The following is a 17,202-nucleotide window of genomic DNA, read 5'->3' as shown; positions in this document are numbered from 1 at the left end:
GATTTTTTGGTGTTGTACTGGAATTTTGCTGAATTTAATATTGTTCCAATAATAATAATATCATATTTTTATGTAGCTTTAAAAATATTTTTCACATTCATTAACTCTAAATGAATTCTTGCCAGTAGGCTTGGAAATCTTGATTTATAGAAATTTTGGTATGTAAGATTCATTTTAAATGAATTTGGCTTGAATCACCAACTGAAGTAAAACAATTAAAACATCCAGTTTGGAGGAATTCTTGGTAGCTTTCCAACATGCCATTAGTTTTCATAATCAAGCTGTTATATGATTTTTTTTTCATTACGCATGAGCAAATAGACTCCACTGCACTCAATTTGAAGCAATTATTATCTGTGGCACAATATAATCAAAAGGCTACTGCTATTTGTTGAAGAATTCTTTGTTTGCCAAGATTATTAATAAAGTTATGCCAGGAGCTCATGCGGTGCTGCTTGGCACTCAGTAGCTGCTGACTCTGGCAATGAGAAAATAAACCAGAATCCTTGGTGCTTTTTTGCCTTCAATATTTCTGCCAGTGTGTGTATTGGAGAACGTTTCACATTAAATAGTACTAATTGCCTTAATTGGCTTATGGTTAATAAGCCCCCTGTACTGTTGGTATATAGTTAAAGCGTTGGGTTTATTGGGGGTACTTAGAGCCTTATAATTCAGTGGTCCAGGTGTAACATAGAGAGTAAGATAGTTGCACTGTGCACGACCCCTTGTGTGTTGTGGAGTGGTGAGCTGTGGAGGGGGTGAAAAGCTGTGGTGATAATTCTTCACACAACTACCTCAGGTAAATAATTCCCTGTAGAAACTACATGAAGGAATATCAATCTGCCTTGACCGCTTCCTAGACCAATCCATGAACAAGCAAAAGCTCTGGCTTGCTACAGGACCACTCTATTTGCAATTGGCAGGACCTAGCTTTGCTTTCAAGTTGCTAATAGTAAGTTTAATAATACCTTCCTATATTATCATGACCAAAATACATAAATCTTAGCCTCTCTTTACTGCCATTGAGTAGGTTTGTTTTGAGTGTCATTCCAAAAGAATCCTGGTGGCTCAGTGAACACCCGCCTACCCTACTGCCATTCAACGGTCCATGGAGAGCGTGCTGCCACCACCTTCCCGGTCAGTTCCTCTGGCTGGAAGATGCCAGAAGTTTGAAAGAAAGGGGTTCATCCTCCATTACAATGTAAGTGCTCAACTCTGTGCCCACAAAGAGCAGTGTAAACTTTCAGACATTTACATCCTAATAGGCAGCAGTCTAATAACACTAAAAAGGATAAAAACATAAAGAAAACACTCTCAGGGTGGCCCCACAGGTGGGGGATAACAGGCAGGAGGTCAAGGTGGGGTAAGTAATCTCCCCCAACATTATCATGCTCCGTTGTTCTCAAGTCCTGATGGTTTGCTTTATTTACTAATTAGTGCAATTTAAAACAAACCAAAGAAATCACTGCTTATTATTTAAGGAATCATTTTACTGCTTAGCTGTTACTGAAATTGTGTGTAATTCGAGAGGAGTGAAAGCACCAGGATAATAACATTCGCCATTTGTAGCTGGAATTAGAGTTGAAATTTCAAATGAGGAAGGATCATAGTTGCAGTTGATCAAATTGATCAAATAGGGAAAACTCTCAACATCTTGGGCATATTTGGTAGAGGGGCAAAATCTCGTACCTGAAAATTATGGCTGGGAGAGTGCTCTGCAGACAGTTACTGGAGCAACCCAGGCCACTTCGCTGTGGGAAGAGCTCGGGGCTGCTTCTCAGGAAACAGGGAGGCGGGCCTCAGCCTTAGTCCTAACCTCTGTGCGACCTCACGGTGGTCTCTGTGGGGAGGGCTCAAGTGTTTCCCATCTGTCCCCGGGAGAAGTATCTAGCACATGAGAGCACAGAGATTGAGATCACTTTTATTTGGCAGTTTTACAAACACGAGGAAAGGAAATACAAAAGGAAACCAGAACACCCCTGTTAGTGACAGAGCAGTTTGATCTCTCTCTCTTCTTTCCCTAATGTTCTTACTGAATCTGAAGTTTATGACTGCCGTACTTCCCACTCGTGCTTTGGGAGTGGTCAAGAGCATCTGCCAAGGCAAGAGAAAAAAAATAGAGTAATGGAATTGATGACCTTTCATGTTGATTCAGCTGTAGATCTAGGAACATGTTTCTGATAATAAAAAAGTAGCAGTTAATTCTTTATATCCAACTAAAGTTTTAAAATACTAAAAATAAAACATAGGTAGCGACACTTCTGTTATACCCCAGATAAAAGGATTCCTCACTATAATTTTCAATTGTCAGTCAGTTTGAAAAATAACACAGGATGTTTTCATTCTGAAGAAAGCTCTTTTAAAACTATGCACACTGTGTGTTTCTAGTTTTTGGAAAGTATGGTTAGTGGAATATACTTATAACATGTAAATGCATTCAGTTTTTCATCCATTCAATGAAAACCTATAAAGCAGTCACTATTCAGCAGGCATTAACTCAGCCTTCAGGATGTAAAAATGGATGACCCTTGGCTTTGAGTAGCTCATGAATTGCTTGGTGTCCTGTATAAATTAGGGTGCTTTTGGTTACTGGTAACATCTTTAACTTACTTGAAGAACCAAGAAGGGTAGTGGGATATATAACAGAAAAGCCAGATCTAGGGTAGGCTTCCTCCTGGCTGACCCAGTGGCCCAGCAAGGTCATTGAGAACTCAGGTCCTTCTTGACTCTCAATTCTGCACAGCCTCTGATAAGCTGCTCCATCTGGCCCTTTGTCCTAATGCTCACGAATGCCTGCAGGTAGCATCTATGGTTATATGCAGTGGAAAAGAAAAATAGTTTCCTTTAGTTCTTAACTATAATGAAATTCATTGCCCAGAGGCTGAAGAATCTTTTATGTGTCTTATTGACCCAAATTGGTTCAGATCTGCAATATCACTAGATGGTTTCCCTGGTAAGGGAGTTGGGATTGCCTTAACTGGGTTAGACTAATCTGGATCCACCTCTGCAACAAGGACCAGTCAGATTTCTTAGAGGCCTGTTGGCTGTTTGGGGAAGGGCTCTATTAGGCCAGAGGCAAGAGATAGGTTCTGGGCAATATCCCTGCTCTCATTATCTTTTTAATGCTAAAAGCTATTTCAGTAACGTAGGATTTGACTGGCTGGTGACATGGCTTCCGAAGGACCCTGTTTCTACTGGTCCAGTGGTTCTCAAACTTGAAGACCTTCAGGCCTCATTAAACACTATTGGCTGGGCCCCACCCCAGAGTTGCTGATTTGAGAGATCTGGGGTGTGGTCTGAGTATTTGCATTTCTAACAAGTTGCAGGTGATGCTGATACTGCAGACAGCTTTGTCAAGATGATATATCTAAGTAATTTGGCAGCTTTGATGTGCTAAGGTCACTATCAAAGTTGCAAAAAATTTACTTCAGATTCTAAAAACAATTTTCTCTCCATGAGACAGTTTTTCCTTTACTATAGCTATAGTAAAGGCCTGGTTAACCTTGAAGACATCCTTCCCTCCTTTGGAAATTACATAAAGAGTCTCAAATATATTTTGGAAGCTATTGCTGCTGTTACTGTAATAAAAAAGTCTCTGAAATTATTCTTTAAAGCCAATAATGCCTATATAAAATGTAAACTTGTTCTACAGCCAAGCCTTAAAAAAGTTACAATTCATATTTCTGCAATTCTGGAAATACCTATTATTGTGTAAATTGGGTTCGCCTAAACTGACAAGAGGAAATGCATTACTGAAAATACTGGAAAACTAAATTGCTTGAGAAATAAAAAGATTATGATGTATTGACTCTCCACATGTTGAACACATACTATTTTTTTACATTCAATAAAGCAATTTAAGCCATCTTTTTACTGACCAATTTTTATAATAGACCTTTAACTTAAGCAGAAAGTTTGGTGATCCTTGCCAGTGGATAGTTGATACATTTTCCAAAACAATTTGAGTTGGCAGTTAAATCCCTTAAGAAGGTAATTCTAAAAAACCCAGATAAGTATGAGTTGTCAGAGGAAAGGTACCAACTAAGGGTCAGATACTGTTTTGACAGTATCCCCCTTCCCCTTATGTATGTTAGTTTATTTAATAAATTTAAAAATAAAAAGAGTAAAATCAACAACAAATAATAGCTCTTCTCACCTGTTTTTGTGAGTTTGAGCTTCTCTCCTGGTGACCTAGGAAAGGCCATAATGCAAAGCAAAGACCTTGTAAACTGCCTTTTCTCAGCTTTAAATCCTTCTGTATCCTGTGATTTCTAACTGCACGAAGACAGTTTCTTAATGGCACAAAGGCCTCATGTGACTGCCTTCCTGGCAAAGCTCACCTAGGACCCTCTGGCCAAAATATCCTTCCAGCCACACTGACCTGCCCTTGGGGTCAGGGTAGAGCCATGCTCCTCCCAGTTTGGGGGTATCCCCGCCTGTTCTACCTCAGGTGGAAACGCTGCCCCACACCACCCTTGCTTGATAATCCTACTCACTCTTCAAATCTCTGCTCCAGTCTCACTTTCTTTTTTTTTTTTATTCTTGCAGAGGTTGATTTTATTTTATTATTTTGTTTTCATGTGGAAGCCCAGCTTTAGAATTTTTTAAAAATATATTTTATTGATTATGCTATTACAGTGGTTGCATTTCCCCCCTTTATTCCCCTCAACCCTGTACCCCCTTCCCACCTGCTTCCTTCCCCCCTTCCCCTTAGTTCATGTCCATGGGTTGTGCATATAAGTTGTTTGGCTTCTCCATTTCCTGTACTATTCTTAACCTACCCCTGTCTATTTTGTACCTACCATTTATGCTTCCCCTATGATTTGGATGTTGGAATGGTTAAAGTTGTCCCATAGGTTCCTAAACCTCTCCTCATATTTTTGAATTTGAATTCTTGTTTCTTCATTTTGTTTTGGTTGAATATTTCTTTTTTCCTTCTGGTCCAAACTGTTGATTTGAGTCTCAGTTTCCTTTCTTTCACTGTTGGTTCCCTGTGCATTTTCCTTTAATTTATTTTTCATAGTCTTCACTCCTTCCTCTATTTTGTGACTATACCAATTCTGTGAGCATCCTGTTTTGAGCAATGCATCTGATAGGCTGGCTACCTCTTCATTTCTTAGTTGTATTTTTCTGGAGCTTTGATCTGTTCTTTCATTTGGGCTATTTTTTTTGTCTTGGAGCACCTGTTATGTAGTAAGGGGCAGAGCCTTAGGTGTTCACCAGGGTGAGGCAACCCACATGGCTGGATTGTATTGCTGTATGTGGGGGTGGGGTCCCAGAGGGAACCAGCTTTCAGCCACTTCCCCCACTACCCACAATCAAATTGGGCCTTTCTGGTGCTGATTTTCAGGTGGGTGGGTTTGTGTACATTCTAGGACCCTGTGGGTCTCTCCAACAAACTCTCCTGTGAGGCTGGGAGTCTCTCCCACTGCCACCTCAACCTCCACAGGTTTTCTCAGTCAGAGGTTTTGAGGCTTTATTTCCCCACTCTGGAACCCTGGGTTGAGCTATCTCTCTTGCTCCCCAGTTGTTCCTCCCAGTTTATCCACATGCAAATGTGGGACTGCCCAGTCCACAAGCTGCTGCCTTTCCAAGTCCTCTCTGCCCAGCTGTCTGCCTCTGCCCCTCCTCCCAGTCTGGATGAATGTTTCTTCTTTAACTCCTTGGTTGTCAGACTTCCATACAGTTCAATTTTCTGTCAGTTCTGGTGGTTTTTGTTTTTAAATTTGTTGTTGTACTTCTTTTGGTTATGCGAAGAGGCAGAGTATATCTATTTATGCCTCCATCTTGGCTGGAAGTCCTCCCATCTCACTTTCTTAGGAAAAATGTACTATGCCATTAAGATTTGTGAGACAAATATATGAACACAAATATCTAAGAGCCTATTGTAGGCCGGGCCTGTGCAATATGATATTTAATCTTTCTGTCAACTGACAAACCATTTAGAAGCCTCCACTCTTGCATGTGTGAGGACTATAATTTGCTCAGTACTGTATTAGGACAGTGTTGGATGAGGGATCTCATGTACTTCTAGTAAAAAAAGGGGAATGTTTTCATTTTCTACAGAGCAAACTGGATGATCACATACTGTCTACCTTGGTTATTTATGGTTTAGAATGATCTAGGGGAAGGTATATTTTATTGCCTCGTGTACAAATGCTGACAGGAAAAGACATTAGTTTTAAAATTTATTTATTTCTCTATGCCTGACTCTGTACTGAACTTGCTAAAATTTAACATATATAAATATGTTTAATATAAAAAGCACAAAATAAATGTAAAGTCCTATTCTTGTGAATACATGCTTAATAAAGGACATAAAGATAATACTTTGAAAAACCTTGAGATTTTTCTAAACTGTAAGTAGCATAAAGTGTGAATTTAGACAGAACAAGGTGACCATGGATTATTAAGAAAAATAAACAATTTAGTACTCATGATCTAAATTCAGTCAGTGAAAATGCTTCCAAATTTAATTTAGAATTTATTTATTGATTGATTTAAGAACAACTTCTACAACATTAAGGAGAAGGCTAAATTTAAAGCATCGTCTTTATATCCTGGATGGGTAATTCTGTTGGTCAGAGCATCACCCCAATACACCACGGTTGCAGATTTGATCCCTTGTTGGGTGCATACAGAAATCAACCAATGAATGTAGAGATAAGTGGAACAATAAGCCCCCCCCCTTCTTTTTCTCTCTCTCACCTTTCCCCTCTCCCTCCCTCTCTCTCCCTCTCAAAGCAATGCAAATAAATAAATAAAAATAAAACATCCTTTTTCCTTCCAGCTACACTATAACATCCATTGCACCATTTACACTCCACACCCACAATTTAACTGAACCTTTGTTAAATAGAGTTTTCTATCCAGAGGAGTTATAGAAACTCAACATTATGACTTAGACTTAGAAGAAATTCTAAATTATATATATTCTTAGGATTCTAAGCCATTCCTGGGTTCTATTTAAACTTTTTGTCTTCTTAATAATAACCACTAAGAAGTAGTTTAAAGAAACATTCTATAAAGCTGAAAGAAAAAAAGATAAAGATAAAATTTCACCATAGTCCTTTTTTAAAAATTCAAGATATAATAAATACTCAGAGCAAGGCTAAAATTGAAATATGTTTGTGAAACTTAGATGAATCAGAAAAAAGACTTTCTAGAAGATTGCCTATGAACTATAATGTACTGTATTTTTTCCTATAATCAAAACAAGTAAGACCTGAATCAAAACTCCATATGAAGTTTGTAGAATTGTTCTTTTCAGACAGGCTTACCTTTTATTATTTCTTTTTTAATGTGCTGTATTCCCACTGCCCAACACACTATATTCCAGAAAACATTTCATTTTAAAGGGCTCCATTACAGTTAATGAAGATAAGTCCATATGGTACAATATTGTAATGAATTTTCTGGTGGAAATTAATTAGATGTGTGAATGTGTGAATGCTAATGTTTATTTACATCCCAGGCTAAATGTTCAAAGGAGTGTGTGTTAAGCACACAATTAGAAGCAATGATGCATTAAATTGGCCTCACCAAGAAATAGTATTAATTTTAATAGTGCAATGGAAGCTGCTTAGAAAATCCACGATAAGATATTCTCTGCACAGTTGCCTGCTTTTGAGACTCCTTGTCTGCCTAAGCCACTTCTTTTTATAAAAGTTGATGGAAAATTGAGGATGGAGTAGGAAAGTGCACTTTCCACCTTACATCTTAAAGGCTGCCTAATGTTCTCATTAACCTATGGACTTCCTCCCAACTCCTTTTGATTTGCACTGTGCAAACAGTCTCTAACCATTCCTTTTGCAAACAGTCAGTGACCTTTTCAACCAGGGAGGGAATTCTCCACAGCTGGCAACCTTCAGTTATCTGTTCCTTTTAAAGTGTTACTTTACTGAAACCGTAAGGAAACAATATAAACTCTTGTTAGACAGAAACCATAGAACCACAGGACCTATGGAGGGATTTCCTTCCCAGGTGAAGGACCATTCTAATAGTCTGGGATTGTTTTTAATTTGTGCTGAGAATTTATTAGACTATCTTTTTAGTCAAATATTTAGATTAGAAATATTTTATTCTAACATTTCCTTATTTCACACTATATATAAACTGATAAAAATAGTGACCATCATTTATTGAATTCTAACCATGTGTGAGCACTGAGCTAGTGAATTACATGGATTAATTTAGTTCTCTCACAAATGCTGTGCATGCATACATTTTGTTTACATGTTCATTTTATAGGAGTGAAAAGTGAGGTTTGGCAGTTACATAGCTTACTGAAATTCAACATATGGTAAGTGGCTGAATTGGGATTTGAACCAATGTCTGTCTACCCTGTATGGCAAACAGCCAGTGCTAAATGTTTGGGGACAATTTTCATCACAATCCTTGAAGGCACTGGCTGATTATATCATAGTTCTTTCGTGATTTTGTGTTATGAGTATCTTGTTGAACCCCTAAAACAAATTTCACATATACTGATACAAAAAGGAATAAGAAAGTTTGAATAATGAAAACATTATTTGTTGTGCTGGACAGAGGAAATATGTGACTGGGATGAATATTTTGCAGCATCATAAGTTTACAGACTCTCTGAATCAAATATTACTTATGTATACATTCTGTATAAAGTTATTTCTCATGGAATGAGATACTCTCATTAAACACAAATGCCTTTATTCCCCTAATATTTTTGATAACTAAGAACTGAAAGAAAACAGTTAGAAAACTCAATAGTAAGTCTGAGTTGAAGTAGGTATTAATTAAAAGACACTTAAAGGTCAAGTAACATTTCAGTAAATAAAAGATGGTTTCAGAAAGCTTAGAATTCTAGATAGAAGCTGTCTTGGCTTATAAGGAAATTCATGTAAGAAAAGATAAAAATTTTCATGATTTCTGAAAATATGAACTTGACCTACACTTATAACCTCCTGGACTTTAGTTTTTGCAAAAGTAGTGGGAACTTCATGTTCCCTGGAAGTGATGAGAAAATTTTCACTGCCCTTGAGTGTGCTACTGTAATATAAGCATGTAAGACATAACCTCATCTCCACCACTCCTCTCCCTACAACTCTGAGGCCTACCATCTATGGGACTAATGGACTTGATCAGTATAAAGATTTTGTATGAACACATGCAAAGTTTAAGCTAAAGGGAAATTAACAAATTATCCCAGGGTCTGTTTGTTCAGTAAATATTATTAATACTACAGCTAAGTATTGTCCTGGGATTGGAGGTGAAGAAGCGAGTAAACTAAGTAAAACCTCCTTTTGCTTTAATTTTGGATACGCTATTTTAAAACTATAATATATTCTCATACCTATGTCTTCAACGAAACATACTATTATAAATGTATAGATAGATATAAAGGATTGGTGAACCACCTCTAAAATCAAATCGGAAACCCCTAACACAGAGGGAACATCACAAGTGATCAAGTTCATTTCTTGCTTCTAGATATCAGTTCTTGTCATGGGTCTTGTTGAAAATTCTCACTGTGCTTTTTGTCTCCCAAACTGCAGATGATCCTAACTCTCTCATCTGCCTCTAGTTAACTTGGTAAAGAGGTGATTAAAATATTCCCCACCAGTAAAACACATTTGAAAATAAGTTGAAGGAAAGCAATAGGAAATGATTCAGACAAATCGGGATTTCATAATAATAGTGGGTGGAGGAAAGAGTTCACGCTTGGATATTAAACCTAGGATTGATCCTGGTTTCTCAACACTCTTGGCCAGAGCTCTCAAACTTTATAGCTGGAGAGCTGGTTAAGACTTACCTCTGGGTCCCACTGCTGAGAGTTGTTGATTCCATAGGCCTGAGTGGGGCTTGGGATTTGCAGTTTTATCAAATTTCTAAGTTATGCCAATGACGTTGTGGAGGGGTGGCACTATGAGAACTTCTGCCATAAATTACTAGGCAACCTGTGTTAACTGGCTAGGCTTCAGTTTCCTCATCACTGAAAGAAAATGTCATTATTTTTAAGTATTACTGTGAAAATGACAGCACTTGCACAATTCCTGGAACATAGTATATGCAAAAAAAAATTTATTCCCTCTCTTGCCTCAATTTACAACCATAATATATATAGGACCATCTAAATGATCTACATATGACAGAAATGCAGATAGAGAAATATATGAAGATTTTTATTTATTTGCCTTTTGTTTGATCATAGTGATTTAATGATTCCCAAGATTTCCATTCTTTTAAAAATTAATCTCGATTAATCTTTATATTACACAGTTTATACATTATCATAAAACTCATCTAAAAACAAAATCTCTAAGATCTAGATATCCACTATTTACAAACAGAATAGAATTTTTTTTGCTTTGATGGTATCTTACAGATCATCTAGTCAACGTGTTCATTTTGTAGTTGAAAAACACTATCCAAAATCACAAAGTAATTTTGTGACTACATCCTAAGTCACTCAGGTCAAGCCAGCCTATGCTGTGCCACTACCTGAAGAAAAAGACTTCTTAACATCTATTTTTTAAGATGTAATAATATTTTTATTTAATAAACAATTGGCAAGAAGGGGAAGCAGCCCAGCCTCAGTGTGCCAGAGTCTAAAGTGACCCTATGGGACTCTCCCCTGTGGTAGGCATGGCAGGAAGGAGTTAGTGGTTCTACTCATTACCTGTGTTGGATTGGAACGGGGAGGGGGGACTATTTGTAGTGGGCCTGGAGAACAAACCTGGTACCTAAGGGATGAGAAAACATCTGAGGGCCTGGGTGGAGGGCAACATTCACTCCAACAAGGGCGGAGAGAGTGGGGTCAGCCTCCTGTGGCAGTTGTTTAGGTTAAGGCTCCTCTTTGCATTACCATTGCCACACTGTCTTCAGTTTTCATTTTCCTCCTTGTCGCTAAACAATGACTCTGTCTTCCCTCCAGGCTACAGAAAGTGGCAGTTTGGTATCTAGTAGGTGATATCCACAGGTAAGGATATCAGGACCGTCTCTAATGCTCAAATCCACAACCACTTCTTAGCCTCAAAAAAAGAATCGTATTCCTTATTATTATTATTATGAAAATTTTATCTATTTGGGGGGAGGGATACAGGATCTTTTTTATGAATAATACTGACCTGCACTGTGGATTTTTCTTGAAACACTTGTGTATGAGTTTGCGTTTAAGATAAAGATTCCTTCAAGGGCTAGAAATTTTGGGGTATTCCCAGCAACATTCCTGTGCCAGATTTTTTTCCCCTCATAACACACTCTCTTTGTGGTGGAGTTATTTTGATTCTTCTTGTACTCCTGTGTTTATGGTTATTATGGCACAGACTGGAAATGGGAGATAGGAATCTCAGACATCAGTAGATGGGAAAGTCCTCCAATGTTTCCATTTCTCCTTTTGCATGGGTCTCATTTAAACAATTCAACCATTATTAAAGCCATCCAAAAAAGGAGCAAGGGCCAGCTTGGACATGTTGACACCCCTACTGCCATCAGGGGGAAAAGATAAAGGGGTTATAATGGACTGAATGTTTATGTCCTTTTGAACCCCAATATGATGGTATTTGGAGATAGACTTTGGGAAATAATTAGTTAGATGAATTCATGAGAGTGGGACTCTCACGATGGGATTATCGCTCTTATAAAAAAGGGAGATGTGTCCCACCCCCCCCCCCCCTTCTATTCTCTACCATATTGGGATACAGTGGTTGGAAGGCCTTTGGCAAAGCAGAAAAAGGGTGTCATCCAACACCAAATCTGCTGGCATCTTGGTCTTGGACTTCTCAGCATCCAAAACTGTGAGAGTAAATGTTTGTTGTTTAAGCCACCCAGTCTGGGGTAATTTGTTATAGCAATTCAAGCTAAGACAGAGGCTGAGGTCAAGAAACTTTGAGAAAACAAGTCCAAGAATCAACATTTTATTGTCATTGGTTGCCAATGAAATCTAGTAAATAAACTGGTTTAAATTACAGAATGAAAGAGGACCTGTAGCCATACAGGAAAACTTTAGAAAGGCAGGGAAATGACCATCACGACAGCCCTGAGCGGTAGCAGTCGAGGAGAGGAGGGGCTCACGGAAGGGTGTGCCCGTAGAGGCGGCCTTGCCCGTCCCGAGTTCCGCTTCTTGTCCGAGCACGTGTGTGAGTCTTGTCCGACAACTATTTGTAAATGATACTTATGTTTTTGTGAAATTTTCATTAGACATCCTGAAAAGCTTGATTGGCTATATCAATAATAATAAAGGCAAAATAGCATGTCTTTCAATAGCATATTTCTGCAATTTTTATGATTCTTGATTTCTCACTTTACCTTTGTCAATGGGTTGAATTTCTTGGGAGCTCTTTTTAATATCTCATCATTTATTAGATTTTAGTTATTTATCATGTGCTTTATGTTTTGGGGAACAACTACAAAAAGCAAACAAAAATGTGTAACTATTTTATTTTGAAAATGAAATATTGGAAAACAAAATTCACACTGAATAGCAGTTGGATATGTCAGGCTTACATCAACTTGAAAGTGAAAAAAAAAGCAAGAGATGGAGGGAGGAAGGAGAGAAATGATGAAGGAAATGAAACTTCTATTTACAAAGTACTCAGGGTATGCTAGTTGTTTTCATTCAGGATATTCCATTTACTTCTCAAGGACCATGGGAGGCTGTTTTCCTTTAATTAATTAATTATTTTTATGAATTTATTGGGGGTGCTGTTGCTTAATAAGATTGTGTAGGTTTTGGGTATACAATTCTACATACATCATCGGTATATTGTTTTGTGTTCACCACCCTGCAAAAGGAGAAAGAGACCCCAGGAGAGTTTCTGGTAGCCTTTCAATTTGATTTCACCTAGGTCACAGCTCTAATGTTGCCAGTTATTAGTAAGGAAAGGACAAAAGGTGATGGAGCCCAGTTCGGGTGATATTGACAACTTTCCAATTAAAGTGGCCTTAGTCATCACCTCTCTCAAGTAATTCCAGTGGGTTGGAAGAATTGTAGTTGCTTCCCTGTCAGGGAATTGGGAACGCCATGGGGTTTCCACACTAGCACTTTTCAAACCAACAGGCTTGCATTAATAGAGATAGAATGGATCTTGTCTTCCAAATATGATTTGTCACCTGGCTCCGGAGAGAAGACAAACTCACACCTTATTGGGGGATGGGTCAATAGACTTGAAATTCAGAGATATTGCTTGATGTGTCATTAAATGCAATTTCTTTGGAAAATTTTTCTCATTGGTAATTATTCTTATTATGTAGGTGGACAGTCTCTTAATATAGATAAAGACCTCTGCAGCTGCTCTCATCACAGGCCTCGTGTTTAATATGCACTTTGTAATTAGTGTGGATGTAAAGCCCGCATTCGCGGGCAGCCTCCCTTTCTGTCAGATCGGTTTTTAATCTGGGCTGTGTTCAGCTGCGAAGGGCTGATAAGCATTTCTGAAATCTCTGTACACGACAAACAGCACTTTAATCTCGTCTTTCAATTTCCAGTGCACTCATTACACAAATTCAGCTCAAAAACCTTGATGCATGAAAATTAGCCTTCCTGGATGGGGTACAATTCCTTTTAACCTTTGCTAAAACACTCCCATCCTTCTGGCCATTTGTCCCCGGAAAATGTAGACAGTGGCTTACTTGTAAAATGGAAGGAATTTATCCCCAAAGCCCATGGGTGCTAAAGTTGAGCTAAATGTTAGCTATTTAATTGAGGATGAAGAAAATGATTTCTTTAATTTCAACCTAATTTTCATAGAATAAACATCATTACATAGAGATAAATTATATTTCCATGTAGTGCTTTCATATACAGAACCCTGGACTAAACCAGCTGCCAGAGAGAGTTTGCTCATTTCAAACTCAAACCGATTAGCACCAATTTTCAATGTTATGTAAGTATTAACCTGTTCCTCTCTGTATGTAATCTGTGAGCTGGCTGGGAGGAGATGAAATTCTTAAAGTGTCAAATTGCTTTCCTTAATATGTACTTAGGTCTTTATTTGCGTCACACCCTATGCTCTGATTTCAAGCTTCAGAGATGAAACGTGTGAAATAGCTGCCGCGCCTCCCCCGTCTCCCGAGGCGGACCGGGGCTGGGGAGGGATGTGAGTGCTTGCCGAGAGAAAGACAAGTGGAAAGGCTGAGCCCATCTTACAGGGAAATGATCAGTTTTACCTGTCATTTGGCACCACGTAATATTTCTCATACAAATTGAGGTGAGTTGAAGACCAAAGATTCCCAATGGATTCAATCTTGTTTAAATTATTAAAAGTGAATCAAGCTTCTGAAATTCTCCAGTAAAAAGACAGGTTATTGTACATACATTAATTTTTTTTAACCAAAGCCTCAGACACTTTTGGTGAGAAAGTCCTCAGCAATGACTGAAGGACTTTTCTCTGTTTCCACTCTCAGTACCCCCAAACCCAAAAGCCCCAGGCTGAGCTCACTCACTGGGTTTTGGTTTTGACCCTCAGATCACCTGAAATGGATTGAGGAGCTTTGGAAGAGTAACCTTGGTTTGTATTTAGGCAAAGGATTAAGCAAACCAAATGCAAGTTGTCTAGTAAAAACAAAAGAATAATATTTACAATGACTTTTTTCCAGAGCACTCTGTGATATCTATCCAGGGGCTTTGCTGAATGAGTAATGAAGAGGATAGCATATTTAATAAGAAGAAATACTGGTTCTCCTGGATACAACACAGAGATTTAAGAATAATAAATGACCAAAGTATGCATCTCTCTCTCTTTTTTTTCTGGGAGTGCAGAGTTTGGGACATCACCATTTTTTCTGCATAGCTAAGCTCAGGATTCTGACTTTTGTGACACAGGATTCTGAGCCTGGGACCATAGGGAAGGGAAGAAGGGAAGTTTGGAAAAGACTGGTTTGATGAGATCACTATAATTTTCTGTTTTCAAACCCTGTTGGGCTTTGTTCTTTTAGAGACTCTACCGAAAGGCAAGTTGCAAAAGACGGGTTTTCAGGAGGGTTGCTAAGTGAACAATTGTATTTTAATTACAATATCTGTCACATTCGTCTAGCCTAGTATGTAGAACTTTAGGCAGGGAGGGGGAGCAGGTTTCATTTCTATAATGTCACTTGAGGCAAACAATAGAATGTCTCACATGGTAGAATTTACTTTTGATAATCTTATAATTCTTTTTTAGTCATTACAGTTGCTGGAAGCAACTGTAAAACAAAAGGTCTGAGCTACCTCCTGGAGTATATCTGTCATACTTCCCAGGACTCTCTACCCTGAAAGCCAAGAACATAAATTCCTGGGCCTCCAGCCTTCCTCACCAAAGAACTTCCAGTGACTTCCCTTTGCCTTCATGTCCATTGCAGGACATGCTGTGAAACTTGTGTTTACCCCACAGGCCAGACGAGACCCATCTGTTGGAGGCTGCTACACTGACCCTGGTGATATGCCCATGAGGACTCCACAGTGACCCAGAGGTTGCTCAGGTGAACAGCCTAGACTTTGGCAGTCGTGGGTGTTGACCCACAGGTGTTGGGTGCCATTCTCATGTGGTCAACAACTTATTGGTTGGACTATCACCTGCTTCATGATTATATTCATTTATTCATTTAAGAAACATCACTGAGAATTCTTTATGTGTTAGGGAGAACACTTGAGAGAGGGAAGAGTAAGGTGAGGGACTTGGGTGTTTATCATTCTGCAACTTCCTCCCAGGGAGAAGGTCCACTCAGGGCTCAAATAGTCAGAGAAGCATTTGGTGCTACTGCCTCCAGGAAGACTGCGTTTCTCCACCTGAGAAACCCTCTTGTCTTATAGACTTCGGGTCACTGACTTTCAGTTACTTTGTGTTCTGTTTATTTATTCTGTCTCCATTGTTGTTTCATCTGCTTAAGGGAAGGTAATGAACCCCTTCCCAAGTAACTCTGAGGAGTTCTGTCAGGCCTGCAAGACCCCTTTCGCCTATTTTGGACAATGTTGCACAGAGCTCTGGAAATACAAAGACAAAGAAGCCAGAATGCCTATTCCTCAAGGACCTAAGAATTTACAGAGAGAACTAGAAAAATAAATACTTGATTATGATACAACCAAGGTGTGTATTATTATAACTCAGCATTTCTCAAATTGGACCCGATAGACTATCAGATCTGTTCTCTGAGGTCTGTGGGTCATGGCTTGGAGAGAGCTGGCTGTACTTGAATCTGAGTTCTGCAAGTCACTGGTCATGTCATCACCAGGAAGATAGTTTAGCTCCTGAGCCTTAGTGTCCTCTCTGTCAAATGAGGGTGCTAGTTGCTAATGTTCTTATGAAAATTAAATAAGAAATGAAAGGTAATTAATTAATCAATTTCTTGTTGTATGGTGTGCAATATGTCTTGCCTGCCTGCGTTCAAACATAGATCATTAGAATTCCTACTCTCTGAAGAAAAAAAAAGCAGTATGGGTATATAAGGCAAAAACGGCAATAATTTATTTATGAGAAAGGGTAAATTGCTGCATATCACTAGCAGAATACACTTAACATTAATTTATTGTCCTCTTTCCTTAGGAATGTCAAATTTCTGCTTAGAATTCCTCTTATGTTATTCCAAATTCAACACATTCCACTCTGCATTTTAACAGAAAAAGTCTAGCTCAGAAACATTTCCCAAACCCTCTAAAAAATGACCCTATAACCTGTTTTCAACAGGAGACTCGCTGTTTTTTTTTATTAAGCATTCAGTTGAAGCTATTTTCTATTACTACAAGTTATAATAAAACTATGTAATAGTTTATTTTCAGCTATTTGCAGCTGCTTTTGAGGAAAAGGTTTGAAGGCGACAACATATCACCTTTTTTCCCAAATAGGCTAGCTTAAGCAATGAGTTGGTTGCGGGAATTAATGTGAAAAACTACGACCACCCAAATAAACCATGGTTGCTGTTGAAGGACAAGCGAAAGGCACAGAAGGTGAAGACAAGGCTGCATGTAGACCCGACCCCCCGGCTCCTTACAGATGTCCCTAAGTCAGCTATACCCTTCAGGTGACTACAGCAAACATGGCTTCTTTACCAGGGGCCGCACTGCTGCCAGAACTCCCCTGTCGAATATATGGGCACCACTTTTCAAGAGCAACAAACAGTGCATCAAAAGGACCAAATATATCATTCAGCATCTAGTGTATGCTTCAACATGAAGAAGTGAAAATGCAGGAGGTTGGATTAAATTAGTTACATTGATTTAAGAAATATTTCACATTTCATCCATTCTAAGGTGTC

The sequence above is a fragment of the Phyllostomus discolor genome, chromosome 4 (assembly GCF_004126475.2).
Source record: "Phyllostomus discolor isolate MPI-MPIP mPhyDis1 chromosome 4, mPhyDis1.pri.v3, whole genome shotgun sequence".
Classification (NCBI taxonomy): domain Eukaryota; kingdom Metazoa; phylum Chordata; class Mammalia; order Chiroptera; family Phyllostomidae; genus Phyllostomus; species Phyllostomus discolor.
The sequence above is the reverse complement of the archived record's forward strand: the minus strand, read 5'-3'. Positions refer to the sequence as shown.